Source organism: Lissotriton vulgaris, chromosome 1_1 (assembly GCF_964263255.1).
Source record: "Lissotriton vulgaris chromosome 1_1, aLisVul1.2, whole genome shotgun sequence".
Lineage (NCBI taxonomy): Eukaryota > Metazoa > Chordata > Amphibia > Caudata > Salamandridae > Lissotriton > Lissotriton vulgaris.
In genome coordinates, this window is record NC_141685.1 from 1167778937 (window position 1) to 1167791862 (window position 12926).

Here is a 12926-nt window from a genome sequence, read left to right on the forward strand (position 1 = left end):
CTTCAGCCCGGCTTGCTTGAATCCAGTGGTGTGGTGAGCATGGGACTCACGTCTGAGCATACGCATTCCACTCGGGGTAACAAATGCAAAAACCACAGTTGATGGACAGAATGCAGAACAATGTCATACATTCACCCCAGTACAGAGATCTGGGCCTAAATCCATAGTTTTTTTGCACTCCACACCACCCCAGTTCAGACATGGCCATATGCAAATCAGTCTGACCCTGTGCCTCATGGGAACAGTCCAGCCCGAACTGCCAAGCCATGCCATCCCTGGATCGGAAACAAGCTTCCGAGGACCGGTTTCTGGCATTCCAGCCGTCTTCAGCCCGGCTTGCTTGAATCCAGTGGTGTGGAGAGCATGGGACTCACGTCTGAGCATACCCATCCCACTCGGGGTGACAAATGCAAAAACCACAGTTGATGGACAGAATGCAGAACAATGTCATACATTCACCCCAGTACAGAGATCTGGGCCTAAATCCATCGTTTTTTTGCACTCCACACCACCCCAATTCAGACATGGCCATATGCAAATCAGTCTGACCCTGTGCCTCATGGGAACAGTCCAGCCCGAACTGCCAAGCCATGCCTTCCCAGGACCGGAAACAAGCTTCCGAGGACCGGTTTCTGGCATTCCAGCCGTCTTCAGCCCGGCTTGCTTGAATGCAGTGGTGTGGAGAGCATGGGACTCAAGTCTGAGCATACACATCCCACACGGAGTGACAAATGCAAAAACCACCGTTGATGGACAGAATGCAGAACAATGTCATACATTCACCCCAATACAGAGATCTGGGCCTAAATCCATCGTTTTTTTGCACTCCACACCACCCCAATTCAGACATGGCCATATGCAAATCAGTCTGACCCTGTGCCTCATGGGAACAGTCCAGCCCGAACTGCCAAGCCATGCCTTCCCAGGACCGGAAACAAGCTTCCAAAGACCGGTTTCTGGCATTCCAGCCGTCTTCAGCCCGGCTTGCTTGAATGCAGTGGTGTGGAGAGCATGGGACTCAAGTCTGAGCATACCAATCCCACTCGGGGTGACAAATGCAAAAACCACAGTTGATGGACAGAATGCAGAACAATGTCGTACATTTACCGCAGTACAGAGATCTGGGCCTAAATCCATTGTTTTTTTTGCACTCCACACCACCCCAATTCAGACATGGCCATATGCAAATCAGTCTGACCCTGTGCCTCATGGGAACAGTCCAGCCCGAACTGCCAAGCCATGCCTTCCCAGGACCGGAAACAAGCTTCCGAAGACCGGTTTCTGGCATTCCAGCTGTCTTCAGCCCGGCTTGCTTTAATGCAGTGGTGTGGAGAGCATGGGACTCAAGTCTGAGCATACCCATCCCACTCGGGGTGACAAATGCAAAAACCACAGTTGATGGACAGAATGCAGAACAATGTCATGCATTCACCCCAGTACAGAGATCTGGCCCTAAATCCATTGTTTTTTGCACTCCACACCACCCCAGTTCAGACATGGCCTCATGCAAATCAGTCTGACTCTGTGCCTCATGGGAACAGTCCAGCCTGAACTGCCAAGCCATGCTTTCCCTGGACCGAAAACAAGCTTCCGAGGACTGGTTTCTGGCATTCAAGCTGTCTTCAGCCCGGCTTGCATGAATCCAGTGGTGTGGAGAACATGGGACTCACGTCTGAGCATACCCATCCCACTCGGGTGACAAATGCAAAAACCACAGTTGATGGACAGAATGCAGAACAATGTCGTACAATTACCGCAGTACAGAGATCTGGTCCTACATCCATTGGTTTTTTGCACTCCACACCACCCCAGTTCAGACATGGCCATATGCAAATCAGTCTGACCCTGTGCCTCATGGGAAAAGTCCAGCCCGAACTGCCAAGCCAAAGCCTTCCCTGGACCGGAAACAAGCTTCCGAGGACTGGTTTCTGGCATTCCAGCCGTCTTCAGCCCGGCTTGCTTGAATCCAGTGGTGTGGAGAGCATGGGACTCACGCCTGAGCATACCCATCCCACTCGGGGTGACAAATGCAAAAACCACAATTGATGGACAGAATGCAGAACTATGTCATACATTCACCCCAGTACACAGATCTGGGCCTAAATCCATCGTTTTTTTGCACTCCACACCACCCCAGTTCAGACATGGCCATATGCAGATCAGTCTGACCCTGTGTCTCATGGGAACAGTCCAGCTCGAACTGCCAAGCCATGCCTTCCCTGGACCGGAAACAAGCTTCCGAGGACCAGTTTCTGGCATTCCAGCATTCTTCAGCCCGGCTTGCTTGAATCCAGTGGTGTGGAGAGCATGGGACTCACTTCTGAGCATACCCATCCCACTCGGGGTGACAAATGCAAAAACCACAGTTGATGGACAGAATGCAGAACAATGTCATACATTCACCCCAATACAGAGATCTGGGCCTAAATCCATCGTTTTTTGCACTCCACACCACCCCAATTCAGACATGGCCATATGCAAATCAGTCTGACCCTGTGCCTCATGGGAACAGTCCAGCCCGAACTGCCAAGCCATGCCTTCCCAGGACCGGAAACAAGCTTCCGAAGACCGGTTTCTGGCATTCCAGCCGTCTTCAGCCCGGCTTGCTTGAATGCAGTGGTGTGGAGAGCATGGGACTCAAGTCTGAGCATACCCATCCCACTCGGGGTGACAAATGCAAAAACCACAGTTGATGGACAGAATGCAGAACAATGTCATACATTCACCCCAGTACAGAGATCTGGGCCTAAATCCATCGTTTTTTTGCACTCCACACCACCCCAGTACAGACATGGCCATATGCAAATCAGTCTGACCCTGTGCCTCATGGGAACAGTCCAGCCCGAACTGCCAAGCCATGCCTTCCCTGGACCGGAAACAAGCTTTCGAGGACCGGTTTCTGGCATTCCAGCCGTCTTCAGCCCGGCTTGCTTGAATCCAGTGGTGTGGAGAGCATGGGACTCACGTCTGAGCATACCCATGCCACTCGGGATGACAAATGCAAAAAACACAGTTGATGGACAGAATGCAGAACAATGTCGTACATTCACCGCAGTACAGAGATCTGGTCCTAAATCTATCGTTTTTTTGCACTCCACACCACCCCAGTTCAGACATGGCCATATGCAAATCAGTCTTACCCTGTGCCTCATGGGAACAGTCCAGCCCGAACTGCCAAGCCAAAGCCTTCCCTGGACCGGAAACAAGCTTCCAGAGGACCAGTTTCTGGCATTCCAGCTGCCTTCTGCCCGGCTTGCTTGAATCCAGTGGTGTGGAGAGCATGGGACTCACGTCTGAGCATACCCATCCCACTCGGGATGACAAATGCAAAAACCACAGTTAATGGACAGAATGCAGAACAATGCCATACATTCAATCCAGTACAGAGATCTGGGCCTAAATCCATCGTTTTTTTGCACTCCACACCACCCCAGTTCAGACATGGCAATATGCAAATCAGTCTGACCCTGTGCCTCATGGGAACAGTCCTGCCTGAACTACCAAGCCATGCCTTCCATGGACCGGAAACAAGCTTCCGAGGACCGGTTTCAGGCATTCAAGCCGTCTTCAGCCCGGCTTGCTTGAATCCAGTGGTGTGGAGAACATGGGACTCACGTCTGAGCATACCCATCCCACTCGGGTGACAAATGCAAAAACCACAGTTGATGGACAGAATGCAGAACAATGTCGTACATTTACCGCAGTACAGAGATCTGGGCCTAAATCCATTGTTTTTTTTGCACTCCACACCACCCCAATTCAGACATGGCCATATGCAAATCAGTCTGACCCTGTGCCTCATGGGAACAGTCCAGCCCGAACTGCCAAGCCATGCCTTCCCAGGACCGGAAACAAGCTTCCGAAGACCGGTTTCTGGCATTCCAGCCGTCTTCAGCCCGGCTTGCTTTAATGCAGTGGTGTGGAGAGCATGGGACTCAAGTCTGAGCATACCCATCCCACTCGGGGTGACAAATGCAAAAACCACAGTTGATGGACAGAATGCAGAACAATGTCATGCATTCACCCCAGTACAGAGATCTGGCCCTAAATCCATTGTTTTTTTGCACTCCACACCACCCCAGTTCAGACATGGCCTCATGCAAATCAGTCTGACTCTGTGCCTCATGGGAACAGTCCAGCCTGAACTGCCAAGCCATGCTTTCCCTGGACCGAAAACAAGCTTCCGAGGACTGGTTTCTGGCATTCAAGCCGTCTTCAGCCCGGCTTGCATGAATCCAGTGGTGTGGAGAACATGGGACTCACGTCTGAGCATACCCATCCCACTCGGGTGACAAATGCAAAAACCACAGTTGATGGACAGAATGCAGAACAATGTCGTACAATTACCGCAGTACAGAGATCTGGTCCTAAATCCATTGGTTTTTTGCACTCCACACCACCCCAGTTCAGACATGTCCATATGCAAATCAGTCTGACCCTGTGCCTCATGGGAAAAGTCCAGCCCGAACTGCCAAGCCAAAGCCTTCCCTGGACCGGAAACAAGCTTCCGAGGACTGGTTTCTGGCATTCCAGCCGTCTTCAGCCCGGCTTGCTTGAATCCAGTGGTGTGGAGAGCATGGGACTCACGCCTCAGCAGACCCATCCCACTCGGGGTGACAAATGCAAAAACCACAATTGATGGACAGAATGCAGAACTATGTCATACATTCACCCCAGTACACAGATCTGGGCCTAAATCCATCGTTTTTTTGCACTCCACACCACCCCAGTTCAGACATGGCCATATGCAGATCAGTCTGACCCTGTGTCTCATGGGAACAGTCCAGCTCGAACTGCCAAGCCATGCCTTCCCTGAACCGGAAACAAGCTTCCGAGGACCGGTTTCTGGCATTCCAGCATTCTTCAGCCCGGCTTGCTTGAATCCAGTGGTGTGGAGAGCATGGGACTCACTTCTGAGCATACCCATCCCACTCGGGTAACAAATGCAAAAACCACCGTTGATGGACAGAATGCAGAACAATGTCGTACATTCACCGCAGTACAGAGATCTGGTCCTAAATCCATTGGTTTTTTGCACTCAACACCACCCCAGTTCAGACATGGCCATATGCAAATCAGTCTGACCCTGTGCCTCATGGGAAAAGTCCAGCCGGAACTGCCAAGCCAAAGCCTTCCCTGGACCGGAAACAAGCTTCCGAGGACTGGTTTCTGGCATTCCAGCCGTCTTCAGCCCGGCTTGCTTGAATCCAGTGGTGTGGTGAGCATGGGACTCACGTCTGAGCATACGCATTCCACTCGGGGTAACAAATGCAAAAACCACAGTTGATGGACAGAATGCAGAACAATGTCATACATTCACCCCAGTACAGAGATCTGGGCCTAAATCCATAGTTTTTTTGCACTCCACACCACCCCAGTTCAGACATGGCCATATGCAAATCAGTCTGACCCTGTGCCTCATGGGAACAGTCCAGCCCGAACTGCCAAGCCATGCCATCCCTGGATCGGAAACAAGCTTCCGAGGACCGGTTTCTGGCATTCCAGCCGTCTTCAGCCCGGCTTGCTTGAATCCAGTGGTGTGGAGAGCATGGGACTCACGTCTGAGCATACCCATCCCACTCGGGGTGACAAATGCAAAAACCACAGTTGATGGACAGAATGCAGAACAATGTCATACATTCACCCCAGTACAGAGATCTGGGCCTAAATCCATCGTTTTTTTGCACTCCACACCACCCCAATTCAGACATGGCCATATGCAAATCAGTCTGACCCTGTGCCTCATGGGAACAGTCCAGCCCGAACTGCCAAGCCATGCCTTCCCAGGACCGGAAACAAGCTTCCGAGGACCGGTTTCTGGCATTCCAGCCGTCTTCAGCCCGGCTTGCTTGAATGCAGTGGTGTGGAGAGCATGGGACTCAAGTCTGAGCATACACATCCCACACGGAGTGACAAATGCAAAAACCACCGTTGATGGACAGAATGCAGAACAATGTCATACATTCACCCCAATACAGAGATCTGGGCCTAAATCCATCGTTTTTTTGCACTCCACACCACCCCAATTCAGACATGGCCATATGCAAATCAGTCTGACCCTGTGCCTCATGGGAACAGTCCAGCCCGAACTGCCAAGCCATGCCTTCCCAGGACCGGAAACAAGCTTCCAAAGACCGGTTTCTGGCATTCCAGCCGTCTTCAGCCCGGCTTGCTTGAATGCAGTGGTGTGGAGAGCATGGGACTCAAGTCTGAGCATACCAATCCCACTCGGGGTGACAAATGCAAAAACCACAGTTGATGGACAGAATGCAGAACAATGTCATACATTCACCCCAGTACAGAGATCTGGGCCTAAATCCATCGTTTTTTTGCACTCCACACCACCCCAGTTCAGACATGGCCATATGCAAATCAGTCTGACCCTGTGCCTCATGGGAACAGTCCAGCCCGAACTGCCAAGCCATGCCTTCCCTGGACCGGAAACAAGCTTCCGAGGACCGGTTTCTGGCATTCCAGCCGTCTTCAGCCCGGCTTGCTTGAATCCAGTGGTGTGGAGAGCATGGGACTCACGTCTGAGCATACCCATGCCACTCGGGATGACAAATGCAAAAAACACAGTTGATGGACAGAATGCAGAACAATGTCGTACATTTACCGCAGTACAGAGATCTGGTCCTAAATCCATTGGTTTTTTGCACTCCACACCACCCCAGTTCAGACATGGCCATATGCAAATCAGTCTGACCCTGTGCCTCATGGGAAAAGTCCAGCCCGAACTGCCAAGCCAAAGCCTTCCCTGGACCGGAAACAAGCTTCTGAGGACTGGTTTCTGGCATTCCAGCCGTCTTCAGCCCGGCTTGCTTGAATCCAGTGGTGTGGAGAGCATGGGACTCACGTCTGAGCATACCCATCCCACTCGGGGGGACAAATGCAAAAACAACAGTTGATGGACAGAATGCAGAACAATGTCATGCATTCACCGCAGTACAGAGATCTGGGCCTAAATCCATTGTTTTTTTGCACTCCACACCACCCCAGTTCAGACATGGCCTCATGGAAATCAGTCGGACTCTGTGCCTCATGGGAACAGTCCAGCCTGAACTGCCAAGCCATGCTTTCCCTGGACCGAAAACAAGCTTCCGAGGACCGGTTTCTGGCATTCAAGCTGTCTTCAGCCCGGCTTGCTTGAATCCAGTGGTGTGGAGAACATGGGACTCACGTCTGAGCATACCCATCCCACTGGGGTGACAAATGCAAAAACTACCGTTGATGGACAGAATGCAGAACAATGTTGTACATTTACCGCAGTACAGAGATCTGGTCCTAAATCCATTCGTTTTTTGCACTCCACACCACCCCAGTTCAGACATGGCCATATGCAAATCAGTCTGACCCTGTGCCTCATGGGAAAAGTCCAGCCCGAACTGCCAAGCCAAAGCCTTCCCTGGACCGGAAACAAGCTTCCGAGGACTGGTTTCTGGCATTCCAGCCGCCTTCAGCCCGGCTTGCTTGAATCTAGTGGTGTGGAGAGCATGGGACTCACGTCTGAGCATACCCATCCCACTCGGGGTGACAAATGCAAAAACCACAGTTGATGGACAGAATGCAGAACAATGTCATGCATTCACCCCAGTACAGAGATCTGGGCCTAAATCCATTGTTTTTTTGCACTCCACACCACCCCAGTTCAGACATGGCCTCATGCAATTCAGTCTGACTCTGTGCCTCATGGGAACAGTCCAGCCTGAACTGCCAAGCCATGCTTTCCCTGGACAGAAAACAAGCTTCCGAGGACTGGTTTCTGGCATTCCAGCCGTCTTCAGCCCGGCTTGCTTGAATCCAGTGGTGTGGAGAGCATGGGACTCACGTCTGAGCATACCTATCCCACTCGGGGTGACAAATGCAAAAACCACAGTTGATGGACAGAATGCAGAACAATGTCATGCATTCACCCCAGTACAGAGATCTGGGCCTAAATCCATAGGTTTTTTGCACTCCACACCACCCCAGTTCAGACATGGCCATATGCAAATCAGTCTGACCCTGTGCCTCATGGGAAAAGTCCAGCCCGAACTGCCAAGCCAAAGCCTTCCCTGGACCGGAAACAAAATTCCGAGGACTGGTTTCTGGCATTCCAGCCGTCTTCAGCCCGGCTTGCTTGAATCCAGTGGTGTGGAGAGCATGGGACTCACGTCTGAGCATACCCATCCCACTCGGGGTGACAAATGCAAAAACCACAGTTGATGGACAGAATGCAGAACTATGTCATACATTCACCCCAGTACACAGATCTGGGCCTAAATCCATCGTTTTTTGCACTCCACACCACCCCAGTTCAGACATGGCCATATGCAAATCAGTCTGACCCTGTGTCTTATGGGAACAGTCCAGCTCGAACTGCCAAGCCATGCCTTCCCTGGACCGGAAACAAGCTTCCGAGGACCGGTTTCTGGCATTCCAGCCTTCTTCAGCCCGGCTTGCTTGAATCCAGTGGTGTGGAGAGCATGGGACTCACTTCTGAGCATACCCATCCCACTCGGGTGACAAATGCAAAAACCACCGTTGATGGACAGAATGCAGAACAATGTCGTACATTCACCGCAGTACAGCGATCTGGTCCTAAATCCATTGGTTTTTTGCACTCCCCACCACCCCAGTTCAGACATGGCCATATGCAAATCAGTCTGACCCTGTGCCTCATGGGAACAGTCCAGCCGGAACTGCCAAGCCAAAGCCTTCCCTGGACCGGAAACAAGCTTCCGAGGACTGGTTTCTGGCATTCCAGCCGTCTTCAGCCCGGCTTGCTTGAATCCAGTGGTGTGGAGAGCATGGGACTCACGTCTGAGCATACCCATCCCACTCGGGGTAACAAATGCAAAAACCACAGTTGATGGACAGAATGCAGAACAATGTCATACATTCACCCCAGTACAGAGATCTGGGCCTAAATCCATCGTTTTTTTGCACTCCACACCACCCCAGTTCAGACATGGCCATATGCAAATCAGTCTGACCCTGTGCCTCATGGGAACAGTCCAGCCCGAACTGCCAAGCCATGCCATCCCTGGACAGGAAACAAGCTTCCGAGGACCGGTTTCTGGCATTCCAGCCGTCTTCAGCCCGGCTTGCTTGAATCCAGTGGTGTGGAGAGCATGGGACTCACGTCTGAGCATACCCATCCCACTCGGGGTGACAAATGCAAAAACCACCGTTGATGGACACAATGCAGAACAATGTCATACATTCACCCCAGTACAGAGATCTGGGCCTAAATCCATCGTTTTTTTGCACTCCACACCACCCCAATTCAGACATGGCCATATGCAAATCAGTCTGACCCTGTGCCTCATGGGAACAGTCCAGCCCGAACTGCCAAGCCATGCCTTCCCAGGACCGGAAACAAGCTTCCGAGGACCGGTTTCTGGCATTCCAGCCGTCTTCAGCCCGGCTTGCTTGAATGCAGTGGTGTGGAGAGCATGGGACTCAAGTCTGAGCATACACATCCCGCTCGGGGTGACAAATGCATACACCACCGTTGATGGACAGAATGCAGAACAATGTCATACATTCACCCCAGTACAGAGATCTGGGCCTAAATCCATCGTTTTTTTGCACTCCATACCACCCCAATTCAGACATGGCCATATGCAAATCAGTCTGACCCTGTGCCTCATGGGAAAAGTCCAGCCCGAACTGCCAAGCCATGCCTTCCCAGGACCGGAAACAAGCTTCCGAAGACCGATTTCTGGCATTCCAGCCGTCTTCAGCCCGGCTTGCTCGAATGCAGTCGTGTGGAGAGCATGGGACTCAAGTCTGAGCATACCCATCCCACTTGGGGTGACAAATGCAAAAACCACAGTTGATGGACAGAATGCAGAACAATGTCATGCATTCACCCCAGTACAGAGATCTGGGCCTAAATCCATTGTTTTTTTGCACTCCACACCACCCCAGTTCAGACATGGCCTCATGCAAATCAGTCTGACTCTGTGCCTCATGGGAACAGTCCAGCCTGAACTGCCAAGCCACGCTTTCCCTGGACCAAAAACAAGATTCCGAGGACCGGTTTCTGGCATTCAAGCCGTCTTCAGCCCGGCTTGCTTGAATCCAGTGGTGTGGAGAACATGGGACTCACGTCTGAGCATACCCATCCCACTCGGGTGACAAATGCAAAAACCACCGTTGATGGACAGAATGCAGAACAATGTCGTACATTTACCGCAGTACAGAGATCTGGTCCTAAATCTATTGGTTTTTTGCACTCCACACCACCCCAGTTCAGAAATGGTCATATGCAAATCAGTCTGACCCTGTGCCTCATGGGAAAAGTCCAGCCCGAACTGACAAGCCAAAGCCTTCCCTGGACGGGAAACAAGCTTCCGAGGACTGGTTTCTGGCATTCCAGTCATCTTCAGCCCGGCTTGCTTGAATCCAGTGGTGTGGAGAGCATGGGACTCACGTCTGAGCATACCCATCCCACTCGGGGTGACAAATGCAAAAACCACAGTTGATGGACAGAATGCAGAACTATGTCATACATTCACCCCAGTACACAGATCTGGGCCTAAATCCATTGGTTTTTTGCACTCCACACCACCCCAGTTCAGACATGGCCATATGCAAATCAGTCTGACCCTGTGCCTCATGGGAAAAGTCCAGCCCGAACTGCCAAGCCAAAGCCTTCCCTGGACCGGAAACAAAATTCCGAGGACTGGTTTCTGGCATTCCAGCCGTCTTCAGCCCGGCTTGCTTGAATCCAGTTGTGTGGAGAGCATGGGACTCACGTCTGAGCATACCCATCCCACTCGGGGTGACGAATGCAAAGACCACAGTTGATGGACAGAATGCAGAACTATGTCATACATTCACCCCAGTACACAGATCTGGGCCTAAATCCATCGTTTTTCTGAACTCCACACCACCCCAGTTCAGACATGGCCATATGCAAATCAGTCTGACCCTGTGTCTCATGGGAACAGTCCAGCTCGAACTGCCAAGCCATGCCTTCCCTGGACCGGAAACAAGCTTCCGAGGACCGATTCTGGCATTCCAGCCTTCTTCAGCCCGGCTTGCTTGAATCCAGTGGTGTGGAGAGCATGGGACTCACTTCTGAGCATACCCATCCCACTCGGGTGACAAATGCAAAAACCACCGTTGGTGGACAGAATGCAGAACAATGTCGTACATTCACCGCAGTACAGAGATCTGGTCCTAAATCCATTGGTTTTTTGCACTCCCCACCACCCCAGTTCAGACATGGCCATATGCAAATCAGTCTGACCCTGTGCCTCATGGGAACAGTCCAGCCGGAACTGCCAAGCCAAAACCTTCCCTGGACCGGAAACAAGCTTCCGAGGACTGGTTTCTGGCATTCCAGCCGTCTTCAGCCCGGCTTGCTTGAATCCAGTGGTGTGGAGAGCATGGGACTCACGTCTGAGCATACCCATCCCACTCGGGGTAACAAATGCAAAAACCACAGTTGATGGACAGAATGCAGAACAATATCATACATTCACCCCAGTACAGAGATCTGGGCCTAAATCCATCGTTTTTTTGCACTCCACACCACCCCAGTTCAGACATGGCCATATGCAAATCAGTCTGACCCTGTGCCTCATGGGAACAGTCCAGCCCGAACTGCCAAGCCATACCATCCCTGGACCAGAAACAAGCTTCCGAGGACCGGTTTCTGGCATTCCAGCCGTCTTCAGCCCGGCGTACGTGGAATCCAGTGGTGTGGAGAGCATGGGACTCATGTCTGAGCATACCCATCCCACTTGGGGTGACAAATGCAAAAACCACTGTTGATGGACAGAATGCAGAACAATGTCATACATTCACCCCAGTACAGAGATCTGGGCCTAAATCCATCGTTTTTTTGCACTCCACACCACCCCAATTCAGACATGGCCATATGCAAATCAGTCTGACCCTGTGCCTCATGGGAACAGTCCAGCCCGAACTGCCAAGCCATGCCTTCCCAGGACTGGAAACAAACTTCCGAGGACCGGTTTCTGGCATTCCAGCCGTCTTCAGCCCGGCTTGCTTGAATGCAGTGGTGTGGAGAGCATGGGACTCAAGTCTGAGCATACACATCCCACTCGGGGTGACAAATGCAAAAACCACCGTTGATGGACAGAATGCAGAACAATGTCATACATTCACCCCAGTACAGAGATCTGGGCCTAAATCCATCGTTTTTTTGCACTCCACACCACCCCAATTCAGACATGGCCATATGCAAATCAGTCTGACCCTGTGCCTCATGGGAACAGTCCAGCCCGAACTGCCAAGCCATGCCTTCCCAGGACCGGAAACAAGCTTCCAAAGACCGGTTTCTGGCATTCCAGCCGTCTTCAGCCCGGCTTGCTTGAATGCAGTGGTGTGGAGAGCATGGGACTCAAGTCTGAGCATACACATCCCACACGGAGTGACAAATGCAAAAACCACCGTTGATGGACAGAATGCAGAACAATGTCATACATTCACCCCAATACAGAGATCTGGGCCTAAATCCATCGTTTTCTTGCACTCCACACCACCCCAATTCAGACATGGCCATATGCAAATCAGTCTGACCCTGTGCCTCATGGGAACAGTCCAGCCCGAACTGCCAAGCCATGCCTTCCCAGGACCGGAAACAAGCTTCCAAAGACCGGTTTCTGGCATTCCAGACGTCTTCAGCCCGGCTTGCTTGAATGCAGTGGTGTGGAGAGCATGGGACTCAAGTCTGAGCATACCCATCCCACTCGGGGTGACAAATGCAAAAACCACAGTTGATGGACAGAATGCAGAACAATGTCATACATTCACCCCAGTACAGAGATCTGGGCCTAAATCCATCGTTTTTTTGCACTCCACACCACCCCAGTTCAGACATGGCCATATGCAAATCAGTCTGACCCTGTGCCTCATGGGAACAGTCCAGCCCGAACTGCCAAGCCATGCCTTCCCTGGACCGGAAA